The 12,414-nt window shown below is 39.4% G+C and overlaps 1 protein-coding gene across 2 annotated transcripts in view; it reads right to left on the reverse strand.

The window, feature by feature from the left end:
* The window catches only part of DTNBP1 (dystrobrevin binding protein 1), a 118,804-nt gene that overhangs the window by 28,527 nt on the left and 77,863 nt on the right, over positions 1–12,414 (reverse strand). The window lies entirely within an intron of this gene.

The following is a 12,414-nucleotide window of genomic DNA, read 5'->3' on the forward strand; positions in this document are numbered from 1 at the left end:
CTTCTCCACAATGCGTCGCCCTTTCTTAAACGGTCTAGAAGCCACTGTAAGAGCTGCTGCTTTGGGTCCTCACTCCTTTTCTCTGAAGGCCCCCACGTACACGTAAAAATGAAAATATTAACATCAAATGAAATGTGTGTGTCTTTTCTCCTGTTAATCGGTCTTTTGTCAGTTTAATTTTCAGGGCCCTGAGCACTAAACGTAGGAGGTAGAGGAGAAAGTTCTTCCTCCTCTACACTTTCAATTCGGCAGCTTTAGCGCCCATAATGTGCTCAGCAAAAGTCTGATGAATCAACTGGTAACAATCCTAACAGGGAGCCTGCATAGTAAACACCAAACGTCCGGGAGCAGGGGAGCACCAGTTGCACAAGTGGATGGCAGCAGCTTTTAGTTGGTTGCTTGACTGCAAAGCTGCAGAAGGCGGTCAGAGCAGGCCAGATGTTCAAGATGCAGTGATGCAGAAGATAAACAGCACACAGCAGCTCAGGAAACAGCAGCAAGGCTGACAGGAAACTCTAGCCTGCCATTATATGGGCTGAGAACAACATATACAATTATCACGGCTAAAAGTGGGAGCAGGAAGTGGCTACAACAGGCTTTCCAGGGCTGGTAATGGACAATGACGTCAAGTTGGTCCATATAATCAGTGCAGGACTCATTCAAAAACACCTAAGCTTAACAACATCCATTTGAGTACAAAAACACCATTACCCAAGGACTACAGAAAAGTTGGCCAAGAAACCTGTAAAGCATTAAAAATAGCATTCCAAAAATAATAAATCACCCCCAACTGGTCAACAAAATACAGCCCTTGAATCCCTCCCCAAAATTCACATTTACAAAATGATGCAGTGAACTTGTCATTGGGGTGGACAACAGCCGAAAGCAGGCAGAGAAACTGAAGGAGTATTGAGATTTTATTCAGAATAGCGTACAACCTACAAGGATATTTACCCATTCAACGACAAGTTCAACACATGCGAGAGATTATGGAAATTCTCTTATATGTACTCAGTTAAAATGACAGCAATTTATATACAAGAAGCCTATTCTGTTGTAAGAAAAGTAAAACTTACAAGCTGAACATTCCTAAAATAAGACCCAGAGTGTTCTGAAAACTGATGCAACAATGTCCTTTACATGAACTCTCCAGATAATGTCAATATTCCTTAGAATGAAGACTTGCCCACCTATGCACTACACTGAAATAAGTTGTTTTCTTGGGGTACTTCATGGTCTTCCACTGTTCTAAGCACAAACTAGGAACTCAAAAGTGATGTGAAATGAATGAATCAATGACTAATTCCAAGACAGGAGTCAGAAGGCACAGCATTCAGAAAATACCCTCTCAAAAAAAAGTTTAGTCTAAGCCAAAACAGAATTGATTTCATTTCATCACTTTGTCTTTTTGTATATGATCATAAGCAGGAGAGAAAAACAAACCAAAAAACCCCCCAAACTCTTGCCATCTTATGAAAAAGTTCTGCCTAAAAATCTAGTAAAACAAGTCAAGTTTACTCTGAGATGGCTCGTAATGTAAGAGGATCACCACTCTGTGATATTTGCACATCCTTTAAATATGTTAGCATACGAACTAAGGCCCTAGATATAGATGCAAGATTTTTAAACACTTAAAAACAAACTTCATATTATGTAAGTTGGCACCATACGAGAAAATATTCTGTCTTGAATTCAGGTAAGATAGAACCACAAGGTACTCCAGAGAGAGAAGTGGTCTGACCAGCATTCTGGCCTCAATCGTTTCAGGCCTTTCAATGTTCTTTCTCCACTCCCTTCCTTGTACGCACAGGAACAACTCTGTTTATGCTTCATGCTCAAGGCGATTAATGAGAACGCTCTTGGCATCAGATGAGCTTTGTCTTTTTGGCTCAGACAGCTTTGCCATTTCTTAAATTTACTTATAAAAACAGATGTGGGTCTCCTAGAAAAAGGCCTAGAAGTCTGATAGTTAATTTCTCACATCTTTTTCATTTTTTTGCCCCTTCCTTTCCTAAACCTAATGCCTTCTATTTATGATCATGGGTACGTACACAAAAGATGAAATCATTTCCAACTTACTAGAATCTCTTAACTATGACAGTGAAAAAGTTCTGACATTTACCATTCAGGGCATTAAGAAGCTACAATGATCCAGCAAATGATTTCAACATCATGTTTTATTTTTCTTTCTTTATATCAGCATTTCGTTACCTTTTTATATAACTTAAGAGAACCTTTGATTCTCTCTGTATAATTTAGAAAATTGTAAAAAAGGAAACATATTCCCAGGTGTCAATTTCACAGACAGAATGGAAAGCACTAAGTAAAAATAATACATGTTTTAGTTTTCTGAGCAAGACACTTCTCACCATTAGCCTGGAAATCCCAGTGCTTTCTGCTGTATTTTGAAAGATAAAATGAATTAGACTTATTATAATCCCTTTGAGAAACGGTAATTTGCTTCTATTAATTCACTGAGTCAATTAAAGGACACTGGGAAAATCACAGAAAAGATTCTTCCACATTTTGTATTTCACAACTAAAATAAAAGCTCAGAGTTTAAAGTTGACACTGTAGTCCTTGAAAATGTCCTACAATCATCTTTCGTTGAATTAGTGGATTACAGCTCACAGTTTGTGTCACTTTGATTGTTCTCTTGTATTCATCAGACTCACTTACATTTCCCCTGATGACTTCATGAACTAACAGAACAGGCGGGTCAATCCTAGACTGCCTGAACCCAGACTATAAGCCACTTCCACCTCAAGATTCCCCATCCCACAACAGAGGGATGTGACCTTCCCCGTGTACAGCTGAGTGCTTGGCCTATAGTAAGTACTTAGTTTTTTTTTTTTTTTTAATGAAATGGATGTATGAGTGAATAAATAACTTGTCTGTGATTTTTCCCAAAGTCTTATGAAGAAGGAGGAAAGCAGGAAGATGTTTAAACTAAACTGCTGTGTGTAGGCCATCAGGGCTAAGCTCCTGGTAAGGAAAACCCAATGCCAAAAACACAAAGAGGTGTGTGCTGGGGATGGGGTGGAAGCCACAGACGCTGGCTTACTCGCCCTTATTATCCCCTGGCTGGGAAGCTTGACCATGCAGAATTCAAGGCAGGCAGGCTCTCAAACGTCCCTAATATTCGCTATTTTCATTTTTCCCTGGGTTCGAGCTGCCATTATCTCTCACTAGCTGGTCAACAGCCTCTTAATTGGTCAATCCGAATCTACACTGGCCCTCTTCCAATCCATTTCCGCACAGCAGCCAGAGAGACTTTTCTGAAAAGCAAATCTGATCACGTCATCCCTTGTTTAACAAACCCCTCCCTGACTCCACTGCTCTCTGGAGGACTGCATGGTCCCATCACCTCTCCACCTCATCAGGTCACCACCACCTGCACTCACTCCCAGCAGCTCTTAAGGCCTTCTTCGATCTCTTCAAACTTGACATAATCCCACCAGCCTTCAGTTTTGCACATGCTCTTCCCTCTAGTTGGAATCTCTACCTTTCCCTCTTAGTTCCTACTCGACTTTCAGATCTCAGCTTAAGTACCACTTCCTCAAAGAAGAATTCTACGACCTCCATAATTAAGTGAAACCCAACCTATTAATAAACCTCATAGGAAACTGCTAGAAGAAAACAGGAGAAAATCTTCATGGCCTTGGGTTAGACAAAGAGTTCTTGGATGTGGAAGCAAAAGCACAATTCATTAAAAAATTTTTGATAAAATGGACTTCATCAAAACTAAAAACTTTTGTGCCTCAAAATATATAATTAAGAAAATGAAAAACCACAAACTGGAAGAAAATATTGACAAGTCATATATCTGATAAAGAACTTGTATCCAAAATATATAAAGAACTCTTTCAACTCAATAATAAGACAATTCAATTAAGAAACGGGCAAAATATTTCAACAGCCATTTAACCATAGAAGGTATAGAAATGGCTAATAAACACAAGAAAAGACGCTCAACATCATTAGTCAACAGAGGAGTCCAAATCAAAATGAGATGAGATACCACTTCACTCCCACTACAATGATTATATTAAAAATGACAGACAATAACAAGTGTTGTCAAGAATGAGGAAAAACTGGAACCCTCATACATTGCTGGTGGGGGTGTAAAATGGTAAAGCCACTACAAAAAAACAGTTTGACAGTTTCTTTAAAAAGTTGAACGTAAACTTACCATACGACCCAGCAATTCTCCACTCCTAGGAATCTTTGCAAGAGAAATGAAAAGATATATCCACACATAGACTTGCACATGAATGTTTACAGCAGTATTGTTCATAATAGCCCCAAACTGAAAACGATCTAAATGTCCACCAACTGGGGAAGGGATAAATAAAACGTGGTATATTCATACAGTAGAATACCATTCAGCAACAAAAAGGAACCAAGTACTGATATACACTACAACATGGATCAACTTCAAACATCATGCTAAGTGAAAGAAGCTACATACAAAAGACTACACATATTGTTATGATTACATTTACAGGAAATGCCCATAAAAGGCCAAGCTACATAGACAGAAAGTTGATTAATGGTTGTCTGGGGCTGGGAGCTGGGATTGACTGCAAATGCAGAAAGGGATCTTCCTGGGCTGATAGAAAGGTTCTAAAACTGGATGACGGTGGTGATGGTTGCACAACTCTAAAATTTACTAAAAATCAGTGAATGGTAGACTTAAAATGGGAAAATTTATGATATATACATGATACTTCAATACAGCTGTTAAAAAACAAAAACTAAACCTCACGTGAACGCGTGGCTCTTCTGCAGCACTCCCTCTGAAGCGTCCAGCATGCCAGGCACTCGGAGGGGAGATACAGAGTCCTCTGCAAGCGCTGTGCTTCTTTTCTAAGAGGCCGCTAACGCCGGAGAACAAGCACAGGCTCTCAAATCAAGAGGATAATGTTCAAACACCTGTCTCACCACTTACTAGCTGGGCAATTTCGGAAAGTTATTTAAAATCACTCAAATGCAATAAAAAGGGGCAAGACTACTACGGTTGCTGTGAGAACTACAATAATAAAATATGTACAGTACAGCTTACACCCCCTTCACGCCACTGAAGCTGCTCTTCTCACAGTCACCCAGGGTCTACATAGTGCCAATTCCAATGGACATCTTTCAATCTTTGTGATACTGTGAGGACGACACAGCTGACCACTCACTCCAGTATCTAATTACTCCAAATTCTATCAATGCTGCTTCCAAAATACCTCTTGAATGCATTTTCACCTCTCTCCATCACTCCTACCTCCATCCTAGTCCCATTTCCTATACCTTCTCCCTGGTGTCTCTGCTCCTACTTAAGTCTTTCTTAATTCTACCTCATCTTTTCAAATTATAAATCAGATGATATTTCCTCCAATACTCTATTTAAAACCTTTGTTGGCCTTCCATTGCAACAAACATGAAGTCTGAACTCTTTATATCTCTCCGTAAGGCCCTCTGGGATCTGGCATCTGCCCATGTCTCCAGCCTCACTGCATTCTGGCCACACAGGCCGCCTTCAGTAGCTTCAAACTTGCCAAGTTCTTTACTTCCTTACAACCTTTGAACACGTTGGTTTTCTCCTTCTCATCCTTTAGTCTCAGACTTAACACTTACTACCTTGGGTAGTCCATGCCCTTTCCATTCCTGTCACCAATCTAAACCCTGCCACTGTGATGATGGTTGTAAACTGCCTATCTCTTCCCACCAGACCAAACTCCATGAGGGTATCTCCTCTGTCTCCTCATACATACATTTGTTAACGTGCATGTACACGTATATATGTGCATACACACATAGACACGTGTGTACACCTAGTATATACATGCGTATCTATTATATATATGTATACCTACTAACCAGCACAGCATCTAGCACATAGAGGGCAGTCAACAAATGAATCCCATGATTTACTTTTTGTTAAAGTTTACAGAATAAAATGACCATTAACCCAAGTCTTCCAAGTACACTTTCCAACCCTTGCAGGATGTTTAGTCCTGTCCAAAACATTTGCTCCATACCAAAAGATCCCTGATATTTGTTCCTGTTCAAAACCATTTGGCGTGGACCAAAGGTGGTCCATGGACAGGACCCAATGTCAAGGACCTTTTGGCGTGGACCAGATGTCTTACCAATGTTTTTGACAAAGCTAAATATCTGCTAATATTCTCAACAGCCGCAAGACAACTTAGAGATCCCTTCTGGATCCAAATGCACTTGTATGTGCTCTTATTAAAGCAACTGTCTTACTATTTTTCTATCTCTTCACTAGACTCTCAGCTCCTTGAAGGTAAGAGTCTTTTCAAGTCTGAATTCCCAATGCTTAACAAAGAAACAGTCACAAATCTTTGTTGAATCAGCAAACACTGATTATGGCAGAAATTCATTTTTTAAAAACCTGATTTTTACTTGGGCAATCATTACAGATACCAATATACCAATGGTATGGTTTTACTTGGATGCTTAAAAAACAGTTAATCAGAAAAGAAAGCCAAATCACCTACATCATCTCCAAAGAGCCTGCTTTCACTTTCCGTATAATACACTTATAATATATGTGTAATTTAATTCCAAATAATTATTTTTTTAATTAAAAAAATCTGAAAAAAACCCACACGTTTACACTTTTTCCATATTTTCACCCAATCATGTTTTAGCATCGTGATCTACTCTGGCCTAGATTCTGACTAAATCAATTCCTGATTTACTAACAATAATCTCTGGAATAAACTAAAAATTGAAATTGATACAAACGAAGCCAAGAAAAAAAAAGCAACCCCCCTCGCCCATGCACACTCTGCCAAAAGACCCTCCCAGAAAATTGGAATCATATTCGCAAATAAAGACTTAATGTAAGATGTAGGATTTAAACCACTTTTCTGCAAAAAATAATTCTGTTAAAAAATACATTGTGATGGAATGAATGCTTCCTTTGGTTGTTTCATGCTTTTACTTGATGTACTGAATAGACTAGTACCCAAAATATCCCTTCCTCTTAAATCAATTCACACACTATTAACATCATAAAAGAGTTCCTAAACAGTTTTATGTTGTGAACAGAAAACAGAAATATACAAGAAAAAAGGCAGTTTCATATTTTACTCCACAATGCTGCTGAAATCCGTATGTTTAACAAAATACTGTAAAACTTTCCAAACTAATTACAATAGCAACCCAATTCTTCCTCCAGTTTAAGTATAAACTCAAAGCTGAGGCTGTTTTCCCCTTGCAAATGTCATAAGAGTATCTTAGTCTGAGAAGTCTTACTTATTAACCCATTCTGTGTCCATCCTGTACCCTCAAACAACAGGAAGATTCAACGAAACCCTGCAGTTAGAATAAAATCGTATCACGAGCAGAAGCAAAGGAAAATAAACTAAAATGTGCTAATTACAAAATCAATTCTACTTATTAGTAGCAATAGAGGTCAAAAAGAATTTTTTTAAGGTGGAAAAAGACATTACTATTTTTCTGTTATACAAGGACAAACGCGTTTGTATGTCACAGTATAACACGTTACAGCAACAAGAAACAGCAAATGAGACACTGAGATTTTTGTGCGACATTTATAGCCTACTTTTGAAAAATTATTATAAAAACAGCAGAAATAGTTCTGCTCATGAGCCTAACCTTGCTGCCCAAGAGAACAAAAGGAGGATAAAGTCGAGGAACCTGAAAACGTGTTATTTTCTCAGGCTGGGTAAGGACAATGAACTAAGCACCCCAACGCTGCCCTATTTCTGCAGCTGCCTACTCCTTCCTTTCTGGGCAGGCGCCAGAAACCCCACCTTCTAAACCAGGGTACTCAGCAGCAGATAAAAAAATTTAAAAATTCCTTTCTCTTTCAGCAGACCCCTAAGACAAGCCAATTCTGTTTGCAAAGTAAACACTTTTCTTTCTCAAGTTATTCTGGGAGTGCTTTAAATAAGCCAGCTATACTCACAGCTTTTTGCAAATTTCCACTTAGAGAGGGTAAAACTTTCTGATAAAATAATAACATTTGAATGTGAACTAAGACAGTTTGTTCACTGAATTGTAGACAACAGGAAAATAAAAAGTAATTCAAAACCATACTCTTAGTAAACTACGTGTTATAGAAATATAAGGCTTAACATCTGTTTCACTCATCAATCTAAGAAACCTAACATTACAACCTCTTTCTGTGTTAATGGTATTAAGAAATTATAATTATTATACTATTTTAGTTATAATAATGGTGTTGTGGTTATGTTAAAAAGTCTTATTTTTTGGAGGTACACATTGAGATATTTACTGCAGAAATGAAATCACATATGGAATTGGCTTTAAAACAATGCCGTGAGGGAGAGAAGAGGCGGGGCAGAGATGAAATGAGATTGGCCATGTGTGGACCGTTGAAGCTGGGTGATGGGGACATGGAGTTTCAGTATATTCTATTTTTGTATGTGTTTGAAAACTTGTGTAACAAAAAGGGAGGGGAGGAAGCATAATAATTCTTTTAACTGTCTACTTGATCAAAGAAAAGATTTCAGGGGCCGGCTCAGTGGCTCAGCAGTTAGGTGCGCACGTTCTGCTTCGGCGGCCCAGGGTTAACTGGTTGGGATCCCGGGTGCAGACATGGCACTGCTTGGCAAGCCTTGCTGTGGTAGCCGTCCCACATATAAAGCAGAGGAAGATGGGCACAGATGTTAGCTCAGGGCCAGTCTTCCTCAGCAAAAAGAGGAAGATTGGCAGCAGATGTTAGTTAGCTCAGGGCTAATCTTCCTCAAAAAAAAAAGAGATTTCAGCTAGTCAGTTCAAATTTACTCAAAAAACTGAAAACTAAAAGATTGAAAAGGTATACTAGCTTCATATAAACTTTACTGTACTCTCTCCTCAAATTAGTAAATAGAAACCTCATTAAATTGGAGTTGGGAGGCCAAAAGGGGGAGCTCTCACACCCTACGTCAACAGCAGACCTCAACAGGAGGAAGACTTCCTCTTCTTGACTGGCAAGAAGCTCAGCCAATGAGAGACTGTCACCACTCAGCCAATGAAAAGCCGCCACACCCTGAACTCTCAATACCTCCAATGTTTACGAGAGCCTTCCCAATTTCCTCTTCTCCTCTACAAAGAGGAGACTCCCTTGCTGCTGGAAGACTTGCAAGTGGCTCGCCATGGCTGCAGACCCTGACTTGCAATTCTTTACTGATCCCAAATAAACTCATTTTTGCTGGAGAAATAACTGGCCATCTATTTGTTGAAGGTCAACACTCTTTCAAGACTGTAAATCACTAATCTGTGAAGAATCCTCCCTCCCTGTTTCTCCCTCCATCTCTCTATTCTTGTAGTTTCACTGTAACCACTGCTCCTGGGGTTTCAATAGCCATGTGGGATCTTTCTCAAGATACATGTACACTCAAAAGACAGGTACACAGAATTCCACAGGTTTGGTGACATATGACTGCAAGGATGTCTGATAACCTTTCTCCAGGCTAGGATCCTTCTACATCTGGGCCCCCACTGTAGCCTTGTACCAGCCCACGCTAACCCCGTAGTCCACTCATGGGACCGTAACTTCTAACTGTCTCCCAACTGCAATGTGAACGTCGTGATGGTGGACACCTGGTCTTATTTATCTTTACATCCTGTGCCTAGACTAAGCAAGTACAAAATAAATGTTTGAGGAATGACAAGCAAACCTCAAAATTAGTAGCTCATTCTAAAACCCTAAATATTTTGAGGTTGTTCATATTATAATTTCAATATACATATAAAATGTCCACAAATTATTTTAATATCCTAGTTTAATCTTACTATTGCACACTTGTTAATAAGCTGTTTCTGAAATCAAAGGTTGAGTCCTGAAGATATACTGGTAATAAAAATAGCCAATTAATATTTTCAGTGAACAATCACCTTAATTTACAGAGCTTTACCATTGTTTTCATTAAAGAGACAGCTTACGGCTAATCAAAATGTGCAGTTAGGAGTCCCATCAATAAGAATTAAAGTTAGCATAAATTCAGAATTACAAAGAGCTTAACATTGATTGCATATTTATTAGATGGCTGGCACTACTATTATTTCATTTATTCTCACAGAAGCCCTACGAGGTAGGTACTACTATTATTCCTATTTTATAGATGAGCAAACAGACTCGGGAGGCTGGGTCACACAGCCAAGGACGCACAGCTGCAAGGGATGAAGCTGGTTTAAGCCCAGCCTGTGCGCTCAACTGCGGACACCCCCACTCACACTCATTATGCACAAGAAACTCAGCTCTGGAACCTAGGAGGCTTAGACTTGACATTTCTGTTGTTCCTCTATCTTTATGCCTTACAAGTACAAGACACAGAGAGCAAGTAACAGAAAACAAGTCACTGAGCCTGTTTGCCTTGTCTCTGTGGTAACAGTAGCTACCTGCTATGTCCAGGCTCTTTTATGTAAATACCAGGCGCTGTTGGAAACCCTTTAACTCAGTTAATCCTTACAGCAATTCAAGGATGTAAGTCCTACTCTCATCTTCCTTTTTCAGGGAGGAAACTAAGGCTCAGAGAGGTTACCTAACACCCAGTGAGTGGCCAAGCTAGGACCTCAGCACTCCTCGTCCGGCTCCAGAGTCCAGGCTCTTAATCGCCTGCTACACTGCCTAACAGGTACACGTGTACCTGGGTTAACCTGAAATGTGCAGTTCAAGGACTCAGCCCTCTACAGCCCCTAAATAGGAGCAAAGTTACTGTTTTTCACCTACACTGTTTTTTCCAACTACATTTTGTAGTCTAGTCTTCAAGAACAAAATTAGGAAAACTGCAATGGTCAACACTAATTTACAAAAGTAGACATTGTTCTTTTCCATCTTTATCACCACACAGGAAACTTTTGATACATGCTATATATCAAGAGGAAACTAAAGCAAAGGTTTTATAAATTCAAGAATTTTATTTATCGAATCAATAAAATTTCTGGGGCTAGTCAACTCTGAGTTTATATAAATCACTGAGAAGAGCCAACTTTGAAAAATTCTTAAACATGAAAAACAGAGAATGGTTGCTCTCTAAGTTTCTTCTGCTGTACGCAGTTAACACAAAGTCTCGGCACTTAATATTTTAAAACATAAAAGAGAGTCTCTGCTCCTAACGCTAAAGGTCTGTAACAAGAAGACAATAAATCCAGACCATGAAGCACTTCAAAGGTACAAAGATATTTTGTCTCTGGAGATATGGGTATTTCCAGAACCCGAACACATATGCAAAACCAGAACCCCATGTCGATTCTTTGCATTGTCACAAATAAACAAAAAGTTACAAGAAGAAAACATAGCTATTGTATAAATGGATGACATTTCCCCTCTCCCTTCCACAAACACTGACCCAGGGCCTACTGTGTGCCAGATGGTGCAACAGATGCTAGAGACGCAAGTACCAGTGGACTCTTCCTCAGGTATCTCTACATCCCTAGCACTGGCTAGAGTAGAGGGCAAGAATGAACACAGGTGTTCACTACACGAATCAAAAGCACTTCAACCTGAGGGGATATTTTGGGGGAAACAAGGCCCCTTAGAGAACTGAGGCTGAATCATCCATACAATTCTGGATGTCTTATATACATTAATTTCAGTCCGCTCTGAGCATATCGTTTTCACCAAAAATTCTATCACACCCTCTAATGCGCACAGAAATAAGCATCCTCCAGCACACAGAGCACTGCACACTCAGCAAGCTGGTCCACCCAAACCTCAAAAGCTGTCCTGGGGGAGGAGGAGGGCAAAGCAGTGTCTAACCATTCAAAGGAAGAGTTTCCTTGGAGTTACTGGGAAGTGAAAAAACACAAATCTATTTCTTAGTTAGTGGTAAGACCCTCTAATATTTCTCTCGATCAAAATGGAGCGTCACCAAGCTTTGTAATATTCTTCAACACAACCCCAAATGAGGAGCAGGAGGGTTCTGATCCTAGTGGAATGCCTTCCACCATGCGGCTATAAGAAGTAATTGTTCCGAACAGAGAACTGAAAACAGATACATTTTATAAACATAATCATAATTTTTGCTGTATGTTCTCTGAATACAATGCACGTAACATTGCCAAGCGAGCACAACCGTTTTATTCCAGAAAACAGCAATGGCTTCACTCTACTTGACAGAAACCACATCAGCCATTTAAAGGCAGATCTTCATCTGACTTTCATGCAGGCATTTTTTTTTTAACACTTCTTTGGGCTATTTCAGTGTTACATCTGAAAAAAGGTGTACAATAATATAAGCCTTCTTACCACAGTTCTGAGAAAACAAAACACACTTGTTCTTTAGAGTATAATACAACAAAGTCCTCTGAAGGTAATTTTCGATGCTGGACAAGGCGATCTGAGAAGAGGTTGAATAAAAGAGAAACAAAAAAGTAAAAAAGAAAATAACCCCCTCATCCCCTGTGATGCTGCCACCACTCTCC

This window comes from Equus przewalskii, chromosome 19 (genome assembly GCF_037783145.1).
Source record: "Equus przewalskii isolate Varuska chromosome 19, EquPr2, whole genome shotgun sequence".
In the NCBI taxonomy this organism is placed as follows: domain Eukaryota; kingdom Metazoa; phylum Chordata; class Mammalia; order Perissodactyla; family Equidae; genus Equus; species Equus przewalskii.